General features: G+C 39.4%; 1 long non-coding RNA gene across 1 annotated transcript; it reads right to left on the bottom strand.

The window, feature by feature from the left end:
* Positions 1 to 1,673: 1,673 nt before the first annotated feature.
* LOC106607386 (uncharacterized) lies at positions 1,674 to 14,918 on the bottom strand. The gene is made up of 3 exons (XR_001329188.3): positions 14,230 to 14,918; positions 13,393 to 13,522; positions 1,674 to 6,164 (listed from the first exon to the last, which is right to left on the bottom strand). It is a non-coding gene; the product is annotated as an uncharacterized LOC106607386 (long non-coding RNA).
* Positions 14,919 to 16,053: the final 1,135 nt, after the last annotated feature.

The following is a 16,053-nucleotide window of genomic DNA, read 5'->3' on the forward strand; positions in this document are numbered from 1 at the left end:
TCAACTGCTAACAGTGTTATAAGTGGACACTTTGACTTTATAAGGAGCGTTAATGACTATCTTCAGAGCAATTGTGGCAAGTTGCATCTAAAGAGTTTCATTCCAAAACGCTACATATCAATTTTCAGTAATGTTGGTAAATTAGCTTTTATTGTTTCAAGAATTTATGAAAGAGATTTGTGTGTTTTTTCACTATTTAATCATGGCATGGGGTTAATGACAGACATGTATTTGTTTAAAATCTATCACTTGATGGTTTAACTTCAGAACGACAAATAATCATGTTTTGTTTTGCAAAATGATATAAATCTGCCTCACTCTCAGAGAAATAAGTAATAGTGCTGGGATGTACACAGTCAAATGTAACAAATAAATACATTCTTAATAAGAACATTTTGATACATTTGAGACATTCATCTTTTTAATTAAAAAAAGAATAATTAAATAAACGAATATGATATTTACATTTTAGCAGACACTCTTATCCAGAGCGACTAGGGTTACATGCCTTGCTCAACGGCAAATTGACACATTTACCTAGTAAGCTTGGAGATTCAAACCAGCGACCTTTCAGTTATCAGCCCAGCACTCCTAACCGCGAGGCTACCTGCAGCCGAGGTCTGTATACAATTACATTTAACATTTTAGTCATTTAGTAGATGCTCTTATCCAGAGCAACGTACAGTAAGTGCATTCATCTTAAAATAGGTAGGTGAGATCACAGTACAAATAAAAAGTATACGAACATTCCATTCCAGCTAAACAATAGATATACACTGAGTATACAAAACATTAAGTACACCTGCTCTTTCCATGACACAGACTGATCAAGTAAATTCAGATGAAAGCTATGATCCCTTATTGATGTCACTTGTTAAATCGACTTCAATCAGTGTAGATGAAGGGGAGGAGGCAGGTTAAAGAAGGATTTTTAAGCCTTGAGACAATTTAGACATGAATTGTATATGTGTACCATTTAGAGGGTGAATGGGCAAGACAAAGGCGCCTTGGTTTGTGTGAAGAACTGCAACTCTGCTGGGTTTTTCATGCTCAACAGTTTTCCTGAATGGTCTACCACCCAAAGGACATCCAGCCAACTTGACACAACTGTGGGATGCACTAGAGTCAACATGGACCAGCATTCCTGTGGAATGCTTTCGACACCTTGTAGATTCCATACCCCGACAAATTGAGGCTGTTCGGTGGGCAAAAGGGGTGATACTCAAGATTAGGAAGATGTTCCTAATGTTTGGTCTATCAGTGTACAGCATTTTGCACAAAAAGAAAAACATCTAAAACCTATGAATAAAATATCTAAATGGATATTTTACAAACACATAAAGGTGCCCAATAAGCAATACTTTCAGATGAAAAAATATTTTAATTTTATTTTTGGAAACAAAATCTACTTACCTGATTCTTGTGATTTTTTGTTGTTTAAATATTTCATTCAATTAACCAATGTTCTCCCTCAATCCCTAAAGCCAAATGTAGAGGTCTACCCTAAATTACATTTTGATAAAATGATGATGACTTAATACTAGCTATACTAAATATGAATGGGTTTAATAAACAATCAAAAAAGGAAAAGACTAAACAACATGCTTAATATATATATATATATATATATATATATTTATATATAGTATTTTTTTATGTTAATCTCCCTCTGATATAGTGACATGGCCTAAGGCATAATATTTCACAAAAATGTCAGAATTCCTCTGGATTATTCCCGGGAGCTTTATAGCTCACTGCAAGAGGTTGATCTTTCACAGGAATGTAAAGAATAGGTGAGGGCACGTAAGTTAAAACACACATTCTCATGTTCATTGGCATAACTATATGAGATCGCATGCTGCTTCACATTATTCTTAGATATGAAAAATGTATTTAAGGTGATAAGGGTTAAGCATAAAATATGAATTAGCATATAGCACCACACATGTATGCCGCACATTTATTATATATTGTTAATGGCACCTCATAATTGATTTCTTCTATATTGAAAACATATGCTATATGTTACTTGAATAAATTAATTAATGTAACTAATGCGGTGTTAAAATCTAAGTTTAGTATGTAAGCTGGTATCCCGTTATTGGCGTCTTTTGCGGCTTGTCTGCACATTAAGCCTATTTTATTTGTTGAAACAGATGAGGTACAGAAATATATTAATCTCTTCCTGACCTGAGTGGATGAGATCCACACAGCACTATAGTGAAGTGAGAACACAAACAGTCCTTCAGTCTGATCGACTGTACTGTAGCGTGAGATTGTGAAGGACAGTAGCCTAATTACTCTCTAGCAGTAGCATAGACCTGCCAGTCCTTCAGACTGAACTGAACCTTATAGTCTGAGTCCTTGTATGAGTCAGTTACACTATCATTCCCACCTGGGACATCATTTGTAAATTCACCGGAGTAAGACTATGCCACTTCTTATTACTTTAGCCCCACCATTGCCCCAACCTCAGTCTCCCTGCATTACAGAGGTGAGAAAATATTCATGCGTCATGCTAAAACAGAGAAGATCAAGACATTATTGATTGGTTGTTACTTGCATTATATTCCTTCCATGACATGCAGTTCATGGCCCCTTTCGTGCTTTTCGGTGTCAGTCTTTTTAAAATATTCATGAGGGGGTTGCCTTATGGGTCTACAGTTGAATGTCTAATAGGGCCGTTAGTAGAGATACAATATTGCCCTAAGCAGGACCATCACAGCGGTCAGCTCATACAGAGCTAGCCTGATTCGGCCTGAGGGCTAATTAGCGGTTAGCATGCACTGTTTACAGGGGGTTTACCTGTGGGCCAAAGGATCGCTGAATTCATCTTAAAACACTGTATCCTGCCTTTGAAGCTTCAAGAGCTCCCTGTCTATAGCATAATGACTGGGAGGAGAGAGTGAAGCGCTTCTACAGTGTAACGTGATAATCATCAATTAAGGCAGAGGAAATGGCAAGACATGGGGATTTCAGCTCATTAAAAAAAGCCCACAAGAAAAAGAAATATCTCTAGATTCTTTCCCCTTCCTCTCTCTCTCCTGACAATGTCTGACGTCGTTAGAATTCTAATGATTTTTGTCTTTAAAGATGAGCGTAAATCTTGGGATTTAATTTTGAAGCCGGGAAGCAGACATACAGTAATAATGCAATTTGGCTAAAATATGAATGACATTTGCTGTAAGAGGGGATCGGCTTGTTATAGTTTTTGTCACACTCATTACATCATTAAATGATGCCTACTGTCATGTTACTGCAGCAGCTAACGTCTCTGTCTGTCTTATTAATTCCTTAATGATCCCAGGATATACTGTAAGTATCACAATCTGACTCCATGGGCACTAGTGGAAATCTGGATCCGCTAATCCACAGATCATCATACTAAAATAAACCATTCAGATTTTATAGACTTGACTCGAGTGACCCACCCAGTTACAGTATGTTGCCGAACTGGTTAGAGTAACATGTTGAGCCTTCACCAGTGCACAAAACTGTTAACCGAGACCTGCTAATACAATCTACAGTATAGCCCAATATAGTCCAATAATTATGCCTCTATAATGCTAGCATTAGTCAATGGCTAACGCTGATCCAGGTAATTTGTTAGCATGGTGAGGTGGCTATAAGGACATGTAGCTCATAGCTTCTCTGGATATCCAGACATTAAAAAGAATTCCAGATTCCCCAGACTTCTTTGAGGATGCGCTTCCTTTGAGAAAGGATTTCTTTTGAGCATATCCAAACATGTATTTTTTTCATCATATATAGGGACCAATTCAACAATTAAATCTGATGTACCAAGGATCATCTCCTGATACACCACATAAATTGTTGGTAAAAGAGTTGTCAAGGTGTTACTCAACTGTCTTTTAATATCTTTTGATATGATTCCTCTTTAATCCAGTATACAACGACATAACGCTAACAACATAAAGTATGAGACCTGCAGTCAATCTAAAACCTGTCATCAATCTAAAAGACCTAAAAAGGCATTAGATTGCTTAACCTTTAACATGAGTCAAACTACTATAATGGTATTAGATGGTTAGGCAATGCAAGCGCTGTGTCTATCATGTGAACCTGACATTTGATCATATGGGTGGAAGGATTTCAGACTTCAGTCCTGAGAGTCATCAGTAATTATCGTATACTGTATAGGGAATGGGCGAAGTGAACGAAACATACACGTACACACACACACACACACACACACACACACACACACACACACACACACACACACACACACACACACACACACACACACACACACACACACACACACACACACACACACACACACACACACACACACCCCGAGCGATTCATCAAAGACTGGTCCTTTAGTATGGAGATTATGGTTGTGCAATTCTTATTTTTTTCTTGAAAGACCTTTCCCTAATTTGCTCATTAATGAGATGGAAATATATTTCTGTTGTGGCCCAAAGTTTGAAATAGATATGCCCATTGAGAAAGCTATACATGTAAACATATGAAAAGGAATTAGTAAAGGGACGTTTCCTTTTTTTTTTCGGTAAAAAATGTATGCAGGGCATGTTATATTTATTACAAGGCTGGCTGTCTATCATCTTCCCAGGACTAACAGAAATTAAAAGTGACAGCAGCCTCATCAAGAATTAATGCCATTGTATTCTACGTAAAGCAATAACAATGGGGAAAATCAACAAATGAAATACATACTTTCACAAGTTATTTTAACAATGCAAACTGAAGGATAGACAACTGTCTTGAATGAAGGTTTGAGGACAACTACAAACTCTTGAAAACAGAGTAATAAAAAACAATAGATATGCTACTTAATAATGTCTTTGTAATGATGTACATACTTAATTACAGTATATAGGTATCATTGTTCCAAATCTCACATTCAGATTTTATTTTTTTAACATTATTAGTTGCCCATAATAAATTGAATATTTTTAAAATTGTATTGCATTTTCTAGTATTACTCATTACGGTGTAGTTCTGATCTGCAAATGCTGATGCTAAATGGTCAGGTTCCCATGTGAGCCAAATAAATGAAATATTAGTTTATTACATATTTAAATCTCTCTCCCCAGGCAGTTTTTCTCTCTTTTTCTGGAGTTTTGCATTATAATGTTCACCAAACAGTTTCCTAGCTAATGGCTTGCAACAACGTGGTCCTGCTTTCCCTTGCTTTTGGTCTAGATTTTCATAACAAATTACCGTGGTACTCTGAGGGGAGGGAGAATACTCAGACTTCCTGAAGAGTCAAGAGGGAAAAGTATGTCTTTAAGCAGTACAAAGTCGAGCATCGCCTTTGGAACATTTTCACAGTGTGTGTCAGCTTAACATTGAGTAGACAGTCAACTGGAGAAAAGTCCTCTTTGTCAAGAGCCCTGAAGCACCATTTGAAAAGGGAAAATCTATATTTTGCTTATCAGTATTAGGAGGATAATTCATAATACTTGTTTTTCTTGTGTGACACAGTTTGATTCCAGTAATGAAATAACAATGGAACATGTTTCAAAATGAATAATGCAAATATCATCCTTCAAGACAGCAATACATGAAAACAGAGACCTTAAAAAGAGAGACATGATCTTTGACGGGTCTTTGAATAATCATTAAGGGCCAGCCCCCTCATTCTCCTCATCTCAGGTGTGTGATTAAAATCAATTACGTCACTCCTCCAGTGTCAACCGGCAAAGTCTCCTGACAAATGAAACGGTGCTTTAGGAGGAGGATGTTCCTGCTAGTCCCTGGTCCTGTCGGGGCTTCTCTCACATTCACAAATGAGATTAAGACTAGGCTGCTCAGGGATTTCAAACGGCTTTCCATAAGAGCATGAAATTCCCCGAGAGGCCGTGTAGGCTACATTAAGTCGACCTTAAATTGTCTGCTGAAGTGATCAGCCATTGGCCCACAGTGAGAGGAACAGCATGGCTGAAAATATGTTATTTACCTGCTCCTGTTAGGCATACATTAGACCTGAAATGGTCCACACAGACAGTGTGCTGAAGAAGGCGCAACAGGAGGCTGAAGAAAGACCCAACGCATCACCAGGGGCACACTGCCTGCCCTCCAGGACATCTACAGCAGCCGGTGTCACAGGAAGGCCAAGAAGATCCTCAAGGACCCCAGTCACTCGATCCACGGCTTGTTCACCCAGCTACCATCTAGAAGGCGGAGACAATACAGTTGCATCAAAGCTGGGACCATGAGACTTACAAACAGATTTTATATCCAGGCCATCAGACTGTTAAACAGTCACCACTAGCCTGCCTCCCAGTACCCTGCCCTGAACCTCAGACACTGTCTCTAGCCGGCTACCACTTGGTACGCTACCCTGCACCTTTGAGACCGCTGCCCTATGAACACTGGTCATTGAACACTGGTCACTTTAAATAATGTTTACATACTGTTTAACCCACTTTTTGAGTATATACTGTATTCTAATATATACTGTATTCCAGACTTCCCCCCCTGCAATTCTATTCATTTTGATATAGGGTTTTGTACTGTGTATTTATATACTGTATTCTCGACATAGCTCATTCAAATATTTATACTACTGTACATTGCATTTTAGTTACACTGTTTATACACACTGCATATTTATTTATATAGTGGATTCTTGACATACCTCAATCTAATATATCTCCTGCTGTACATATCATTACTTGTGTAAATTCATCTTGTGTAGATAGCTATAGATTGCATTTGGATTACTGTTACAGTGCTATTTGGGTTGTTAATTGGATTCGTTCTGACATTTCTTGATTTCTTGTTGTTCTTTCATTTTTTTTTTTTTTTTTATTGATTATTTGTTTTACTGCATTGTTAAGGAGGTGGTAGCATAAGCATTTTGCTGCACCCGCTATAACATCTGCTACACTGTGATATTTTGAAGATCCATATTTAATACCCTGTACCATGACTTTGTTTGACATTATACATTTTATGTTTATCTGTTCTTTGTCAGGTAATCTACTTCTATTGTGTCTGGCTTTTCAATGATATCAAGAAAATGAGAGAATATCAGAATAGCAATTCGATGAAAATAAATATCTGGTAGATAGGGCACCATTTTCTATATTTAATGTACAAGAGTGTAATTCTCTCTCCCTCTCTCTATTTCTGTCTCAGGCCTACAGTATGTTGATCTAGATGGGAGGCGAGGAGCAAGGTCTCCCCCTGCACTGGCCTCTTTATGATGAGGAGCAGAGGAGTGAGATCTGCTGATCCCATCTCCAGTGGTCCACTGTAGTAAACTGTCTTTGTAGCCGCCTCTTCAACATTACGTAAGGCGCTAAATCAAAGTGTGAAGTCAGCCCAGTGTGTGCTTAACATCCCCCTGCTCTTGTCACCAATGACCAGGGGCGGGCGGCTACATGTCCTTGCCCTATCCCCTGGTGTCCTATCACTCCTTTAACTGTCCACAGGGCATGGCCCCTCTACCAAACACAACCACACTTGCATGCTTAAGGAGGAGAGTTTTCTTAATCTCAACACCCAGGGAGGAAATCAAACATTCCAAATTACACAGCACATACTGTATGTCTCTATTTAATACAATCATATTCAAACAACATAATTCATCTTGCACATAATTATGGATGGCAGTATGTGTATTTATACAGTAAACTCAAAAGTTAGCCTACTTTTAGGGCAGTATTCAGACTACCATTGATACAAATGAACTATTTACACAAAAGTCTAAGTTACAAAAGCAGATCTCAAATCAGAATGTAGTTTGTAAAGTGCCGTATTACACATCTGAAATGCCAAAAGGAGGAGAACTAATCCATAACTTACAGTATACAATGGTGTGTATTCATGGATGTCCAGGTAAGCCAGGCTTCCCCAAACATATTTAGCATCTCCTGGCTTCTACACATAGCCTACAAGCCACTGATGCAGACCTTTGGAGCATCTACATTTTAAAAAGTCTAATAAATCAATTTATTATAGTCTACACCTTCACAATATATCAATTATTTATTTAGACAGGTCTAAAGATGCGTGATATGAAGAAAATGTAGTCTATTTCAGAAGAACAGAATAGCATACTCTAAGTTGTCCTTACGTTAGGTCCTGATCTGCCAAATGGCTGTGGGCTACACTAGTTCATTTAGCAGATGAAATTTGCTTAGAATTACGTGGCATTATTTTATAGTATGAATGAAACAATTGAACAAAGCTGATTAAAATAGAAAATATATTTTCTCCAAACGATTTGATGGAGTACGCACATGTGGCTATTCTGTGTTGAGCAGTTAACAAATAAATAGGTATTACTATATGCTTAATTTAGAGTTATTCATGTAACTTTAGTTGTTCTACAAACTTTTGGCTATATGTTTTGTTTTTTAATACATTGTTAGGCTGCATGATGCGACTCTAATGATGATTTGAAAAAAGTAGCTTGAAAGGCATAAGCTCTGGTTTGTTTTTTGCGCAGGCTGTACACACTTCATCAGTCACTCATTCATAATTTTACAAGCACTTGATAATGCCTCGAATTTCACAGCAGTATACCCTTTGTGTGGCCGCAATGCACCCTAAGAATATCCATGCTTTTGCGGCCAGTGGCCGTTGTGCCCTTCTCCCTGAGTGCTGCACGCTCGGAAGCACTTTTCACTCACATGGCTGTCCATCATGTGATTGGGTCTTTCTCACAGGCTACAAGTGAAGACAGACACATCGGGGGTGCAACTGCGAGCGTCCATATCCAATTCCGTGGTGCATATTGAAGATATTGGCCTAGCCTGCAGAAAGCTGATGGGATCCTCCTCCTTTTAGTAGAGACCATCACTCTGTTTTCTTGCGCAATTGCATAGACAATAGAAATGTTGCGCAACATGAGATCATGGGCTGTCATGAAGTGTTTGATTTGATTTTCGATACATTTACATTGAAGTCAGAGTGATTAGAGGGACAATAGAGTGCTGAGTACCAGGCAATTAGCAACTTTGGTAGGCTACTAATGACCAGAAGCAACATCAGAGCTTGGAGAAGTCTAATTACCATGACTAAACGGTCAAGTGGAATTTGACTGCCTTCATGAGTCGTGACTGCCGGTGTGGCAGTAATATGGTCACCGCAACAGCCCTACCTATGACAACAATAACTAAAAGTGTACTATATGACAGAGCCATGGACTGTTTTGCCAACATAAAGAGAGGAGGATGGCATTGGCGTTCAACCAGTCTACAAGTAGGGTGAGTAAAAAAAAAGTTTTACTTGGCTGCGCACGCACGCACCCACACACACACACACACACACAGAGACAGAAATCAGTACCATGGACAGCCACGTGATATTTAGGAACATTGACTGGTTTAAATTGTTTTTGGCATCTTTAAGTTAGTTTTCAGTGTATTAAACTAAGTATACAGCCTTGTTGATTTGATTATGTTAAATGTTTATATTGAAATGTTGCTGGAATAGCGAAGGCAGTGCTCATGTTGTCTTTGTGCTGACTTGCGATAACTCTGTTGTTCTAAATCACTAGTTGTTATATCACCATGCTGCAGGTGATATAATTTTTTGTTACATCACATGCAATATTTGCTTTGAGGACTTCACCGGACATATGTTGCTCTCCGATTTTGTGATGAAACGTATGTGTAGTTGAATTTATTCCAACACTGTGTAACTGTTGTCTTTTTGTTGTCACTTCCTTATTGTATATCAAGGTTGCGTATGAACAAATGCAGTGTTTCCCAACCCTGGTCCTCGAGTACCCCCAACAGTACACTTTTTAATTGTAGCTCTGGACAAACACTCCTCATTCAACTAATTGAGGGCTTGATGATTAGTTGACAAGTTGAATTAGGTGTGCTTGTCCAAGGTTATAATAAAAATGTGTTGGGGGTACTCGACAACCAGAGTTGGGAAACTCTGAACTAATGGGTTAGAGCAACATAGGTTGTAATATGGCTTATTTGACAGGCTTGGCTTGGCTTCCTCATTGATTTTGAAGTAAAACAAATATAAACTACTTTTTATACTCTGGGGTTCTATGGGAAAAACTATCAAAGACAGAATGTTTATTCTCAGTGATGCAACACAGCACGAAGAAAAAGCATCCATGCCAAGGGATTTCAGTTATTCCCGAAAAGTGTGCAAAGCAACCAATATTCACAAAACTTGTGAGAGTGCTTTTATGAAAAGAGGAATCAAATTGAGCGGGAAAGTACATGTTATCTCTTCTTGTCTTTCTTTGCTTAATGAGGAGGATACAAAAAAATCCCTTAAGTAAAGAGCCATTTTATGAATTAATTAATACTTTTTTGTTAACTAAGTTAGTCAAATTTACCTGAAGATACCTACATAAAATAGATAATATCCATGTTGTTATTTCAATATATTGGTCAGCAAATTAGGTCATTTTTGGACAAATGAGATGATGAAACGATTAGAACACTGGAATCAGGCAAAACTGTTGGAATGATACAATTCTGTAAGGAGAATTGATTTACAATATACTATAACAATAGAATGGCCCTAGTGGGGATGAGAATGTTCTTCCATTTTTAATAAAGCCTTATTTCCCATGGGGCACCAGGGATTTGGGGTTCAGGAGTGTCCAAGAGGCCACCGATTGTTCACCACAATTTATACCCTCTAATTGCTTGAGGTTCTGTGTGTTACTTTATGAATTTGTCATGGCGGGGAGGGACTTAATTGTCCCATTCTCAAAACAAAAAGAACACTTGCATTACCTTAGTTACTTAGCAATGTAGCATGTTTTGCATTGACTATCTGCCATCCAATGTATTTGCCAATATGTGGAAATTGAAATAGGACTAATGATGTATTTCAGACTTGTTTTGAGTTCTTGTTTTCATTTTATCCTGGGGTGTCCCCCTCCTTTTTTCCATAGTGGTAATGTTACAGATGTAACATTAATATTTGCAGTGATCCCCTGAGTGCGTGGTCTAACTCCATCATAATAACCCAAGGCAGTGTCTGTCTGACTCTCACCCATTCTCATTCCTGATTGCAGCTGATGCTCTAACCGCAGCTCCCTTCCTGGAGGCAGTGCTGACGGCTAGCTCAGAGCAGGCACGTGCACACACACACACACACACACACACACACACACACACACACACACACACACACACACACACACACACACACACACACACACACACACACACACACACACACACACACACACACACACACACACACACAAGGGATGGTGAGGCCTCTGTTACAGTTCTTCTCACATGAATCAAGAGGAGCAGATAAAAGTGTTCCACAGTGGCCAGTAGCCACTCTCAACCATGGAGCCAGTGATGATGTCCAGGTGCATGTGTGTGTGTGTGTGTGTGTGTGTGTGTGTGTGTGTGTGTGTGTGTGTGTGTGTGTGTGTGTGTGTGTGTGTGTGTGTGTGTGTGTGTGTGTGTGTGTGTGTGTGTGTGTGTGTGTGTGTGTGTGTGCGCGTGTGTGTGTGTGTGTGTGCGCGTGCGTGTGCACACGTTCCCACAATCTTTCATTCTCTACCTTTCTCCCTCTCTCTATATTATCAATAATGTTACTGTTACTCACTAAAGAAACACAGGAATTACTCACCGGATGAATACAAGAGGCACTTTTCAGAGGTTTTGTGAGTTTAAAAAGGTGATTACTGAAGGTAGCAAAGTTGTTGTTGTGGCGAAGTTGCGTAGAGAGCCCACTTCAGCTCTATAAAACCAAGTGGCTTTCATTGAACTCCAAAGAATTCTTACTTGCAGGCAAACATGTTTTCTCATTGAAACACCTCACAGTACAGCGCTGTAATGTCATAAGGGGATTTGATCACTTTTACCTGCTCTAAAAAGTTTCCTATTTCTGCGCAAAGGGAGAGAGCAGATCATTGATCAATATAAACGTGGGTGTTTGAAGAGAAGCCGTGAATTGATCAGTGATAGTTCCTCACACTGGAAAAAGAAAAATCATAGGAATTAAAGTGAAAAGTTAAGTAGGACACTGTCAGGCACTCCCTGGGCTCGAGTCTCAGAAAAACTGCACAGCACAAATGGAAAAAGAACATAGGGAGCTGGTTGGGGAATTAAAAAAGAATAATTAAAAGCTCAAATCTGGATCTTAACTGTGAGAAGAATGGGGTTTTACATCCACCAACAAGATACACTGGGATTGAGAAGTGTGACTGCCGTAGGCTATTAAAATATTAACCACCGCTGTCTGTCCGAGCTGAGCCTGTTCCTCCTGGTACAGTGCAGTATCCTCGGTGGCACAGGGCCGGGGAGAGAGTGGGTTTGCTCCTGCTCGCTACTGCCCTGTTGGGAGCCTTGTTTCCATGAGAAAGTGTTTTAATGTTTTTCAGATGCTTGGCACACTCAGCTATCCACTGACTGATTCAAAGGTATGCACACAGGGAGACAGCTAGGTTCTATAGCTATAGCTGTGGGTTTGTTACAGTACTGGGCTTGTGTCACAAGGACAGGAATTCTGAGGAAGTGAACTTATTCCACACCCCTGTTTTGGAAATCTTACAAGTGTTAGCCTAAATAACACATCACTGTTCTGACTTATGTTCCAACACTGTGTGTTTAGTGCCATTTTAAAATACATGTACAAGATACCTAATACTTATATGTAGTACTTGGTTTTAATTATTTTACCATAATAGTCTGCATGATCAAGAGCTTACTAGCAACACATCTAATGTAATATAATTGGGATTTTCTAAAGCATTTGGCAGAATGTCACACATGGTGGACTGCATATCAATTTAATTCAAATGCCTATGTTTTAGTGGCTTTTATTAGCTTTAACAGATAACAGCAATTATTTTCAGTGAGTGTGTGTTTTAGACTCTGCCAAACGCAAGTTGGCAGTTTACAAAAAGACAAATGATTCTCTTTGATACAGACAAAATGCAAGGGAGTATTTTTAGAATAATAGGTTGCCAGCTTTGTTCAGGTTGATATTTCAATAAAAGCTGAATACACAGAGAGTACTATATATCGAGCGATGAACTGTAAATTAAACGGTAAACAATAACCTTTCTTTGCCATTAACTGTATGGAATTAAATATATTATATATATATATATATATATATATATTATTGTTTACCGTTTAATTTACAGTTCATCGCTCGATATATAGTACTCTCTGTGTATTCAGCTCTGTGTATTCATATATATATATTTGTGTTGGCTACTTAGTGGAAGTTAAAACCAATTCAAAATGGTCATTGGAGCAAAGAATCACCATACAGCAAACTGCCAATCAATAAACCTGCTGAGTATAGGCCTGGTTACAGACGCACATGTTTTTTAGTTGTGCGAATGACCCAGGCCGATAAAATAACCAGTTGGTCAGACACCATAATCACTTTCTCTGCATGCAGTCACATACATACATTAGACTGACTGACACCTACTTGACCCAACTCCCTTACTTCTCCTCTTCTCCTTGTGCTTGTTTGGGTAGCCTAGCAGGAAGATGTGGCAGTTGAGGATAGCAGGGATTGGCTCATCCCTAATCTGGTGTCTCCTTGCCACTCTGGACCACTGAAAGAGAGAGGGAGAGAGAGAGAGAGATGGAGAGAGAGAGAGAGATGGAGAGAGGAGATAGAGGAGATGGAGCCAGCTGTCAGATGGAGGAGAGGAGAGTCTTTCATGGTCCTGCGCACACAACAGCTGCCGAGGACTCGCCTGCCCGGCTCTGCATTATTAAGCATCTTTTTAGTTGGTTCCAGATGCAGGCCTAGCTGTGTTTACCCAGCCTTTGTGCATTTCTCATTGCCCCCCTCCCCTTCTTTTCCTCCGTTCACTCGTCCTCACTTTTTTTGGGTTGCTGTGCTGCTTGGCGTAGTCATCCTCATATGGTCATCCTCAAACGGAACAGCCAAATACATTACCATTCACCTCAGCTCTCTGGACATGAGGCGATTCTACAGTGTCAGGACTTTACAGGGACTAAAAGTCTAAGACTTCTCATTGGCTAAATGGGAGTTGTGGGGGTCCAATGTTGGGCAGGGTGGGGCACCATAGAAAATATGATGACGTGAATGTATGTCCATCTTAGGCCTTTAGCTCCCCATAAATGCTCTAGCCTTTGTATAGGCAGTGTTGCTTTTTCCAAGTTAGGTTATTGGATGATTGTCAAAAGGTAACTACCTGTGATTACATATCCTTGAATTGCGTAGACAATTCCAACTCACTTGGACACAGTCACACACACAGGCATGCGTGCATGCACAGACACACACACTAACCTTTTGTGAAAGCTGGGCTTTGAGGGGCTAATCTGAGCTCCAGCCTCGTCTCCTGTCAAGTTCAAGAGGGTTAACACATCTTTACCTCCAGAACAGCCCTCCTCTTCCCCCTTTCATGTCCACATTTGTTCGCTGGATGTCCAAAAATCTACAGAGGCTCGTCCCGACTCAGTTGGGATTGGTTAGCTGGAGCGCTGGAGGCTTTTCAGTGGCTGGCATCTGTTGTTCCTCATCCCAGAGCTGAGCTGCTGGCAGTGAGTTAATGGCCAAAGCTTGGGACGCAGAGAGAGAACAGTGGCTGATTTCCCTAAAGCCAGCGCACCAATCCCAGCTCCCCACCATCTCCAGATGAGCCACCAGCAGCTAGACCATTCCAGCTAATGCATCGCTTCTCAGAGGAGCTGAGGGCAGATGTTGCTCACTACATTGTTGTCTTCTCCATGGCTTCTCCAAATGTTCAGCTCTGTCTTTTGGTGTTTGTGTTGTTTGAATGGTTTGATTTAAGACGTTCCCCCATGAGAAAAATGAAGTTATTCTAATCTAAATTGCCAGAAAATGCGTACTAATAATCATTTTTTAACGAGTACCCGATTGTGTCCATTTCTTTTCAGTGGTGTGTTGATGATACTTCCATGGGTTGTTATTGCTGCCACTGCTGTACACTCCTCCCCATCTCCATAATAGTGAAGGAGGTTGCTACGGTTTATTCAGTATCTTGTGACCCTAGAGAGTAAGGCTAGATATGTTATCACAGAGGAAGAAGTTCATATGAAGCCCAATAAATCAATTCATGCCTTGATGATTAGCTGTCACATAAGCAATTACATTGAGTAAAACATATTCATTTTCAGAAAGGTACAGCAAAAAGGAGAGTAGGATTGCTTCTAAATGTCTTAAACTTAATGTGAAAATGTTGTAGACTTGTTATTTTCAGTATTGAAATTCATATTGTATTACTGTTCATTCATAATATTTTAGACACGTCTCTCCTTAACTTCAATAGTTTAGTAATCAACTTTTATAAACACAATTGACAGTCACAAAAATATTGCTAACAAAACTATGGAAATTACGCACTGTTTTTTCTTGTCTTCTTTGGAATTGTATTCTGGTCCTCAGATGAACATAGTCATTACTCATCATTGGTGTGAGGCTTAACTGCTCTGTACTTTGGTCAAAGAAACATCAAAACTCTATTTAGGGCTCAATCTTAATTTCTGAACAAATGATTGATTGTGACTGGCATAGTCAAATCATTCTTACAACCTTTTCCTTTCTGACAGCCACAGCATCACACACTTGACAGCTCAGGACCTCGAATCCCACAATGAATAGCTCCCTGACACATCCTTAATGACAGTCATCTTGATGATAATAAATATATTATCATATCAGATCACGTCTGTGTCGCAATCATCACCTCCATTTCCTTTTAATTAAACTGCAAAGCTGACGCCACATCTGTCAAAAAGAATGTGAGACTTTTTGAAAACGGTGTGTACCTCAACATCCCTTGCTCCTTCACTCTTCTCTTACCATGAACAATAGTGGAGAAAATGGCTTTGAAAGTTGCAAGCTTTCTCAATGCTTCTCTGTCTCCTGTCGAGGTCTTTCTTTCTTTTCTCTCTCTTTCTCTATCTCCTACTTGAAAGTCAGTGTAATGAGACAGCTGAGTGAGGAGGAAGTCTGACTGTCCACAGAGCACCAGTTGTCTGCGGAAGAAGTGAAGATTTACTGCAAATGAGACGACACCATTAAATACATTTTTATTTAGATTACTGTCATCATACAGTACCGCCTTCCTTGTATACATTTGGCCTCAGC

This window comes from Salmo salar, chromosome 01 (genome assembly GCF_965601325.2).
Source record: "Salmo salar chromosome 01, fSalSal1, whole genome shotgun sequence".
Taxonomy (NCBI): domain Eukaryota; kingdom Metazoa; phylum Chordata; class Actinopteri; order Salmoniformes; family Salmonidae; genus Salmo; species Salmo salar.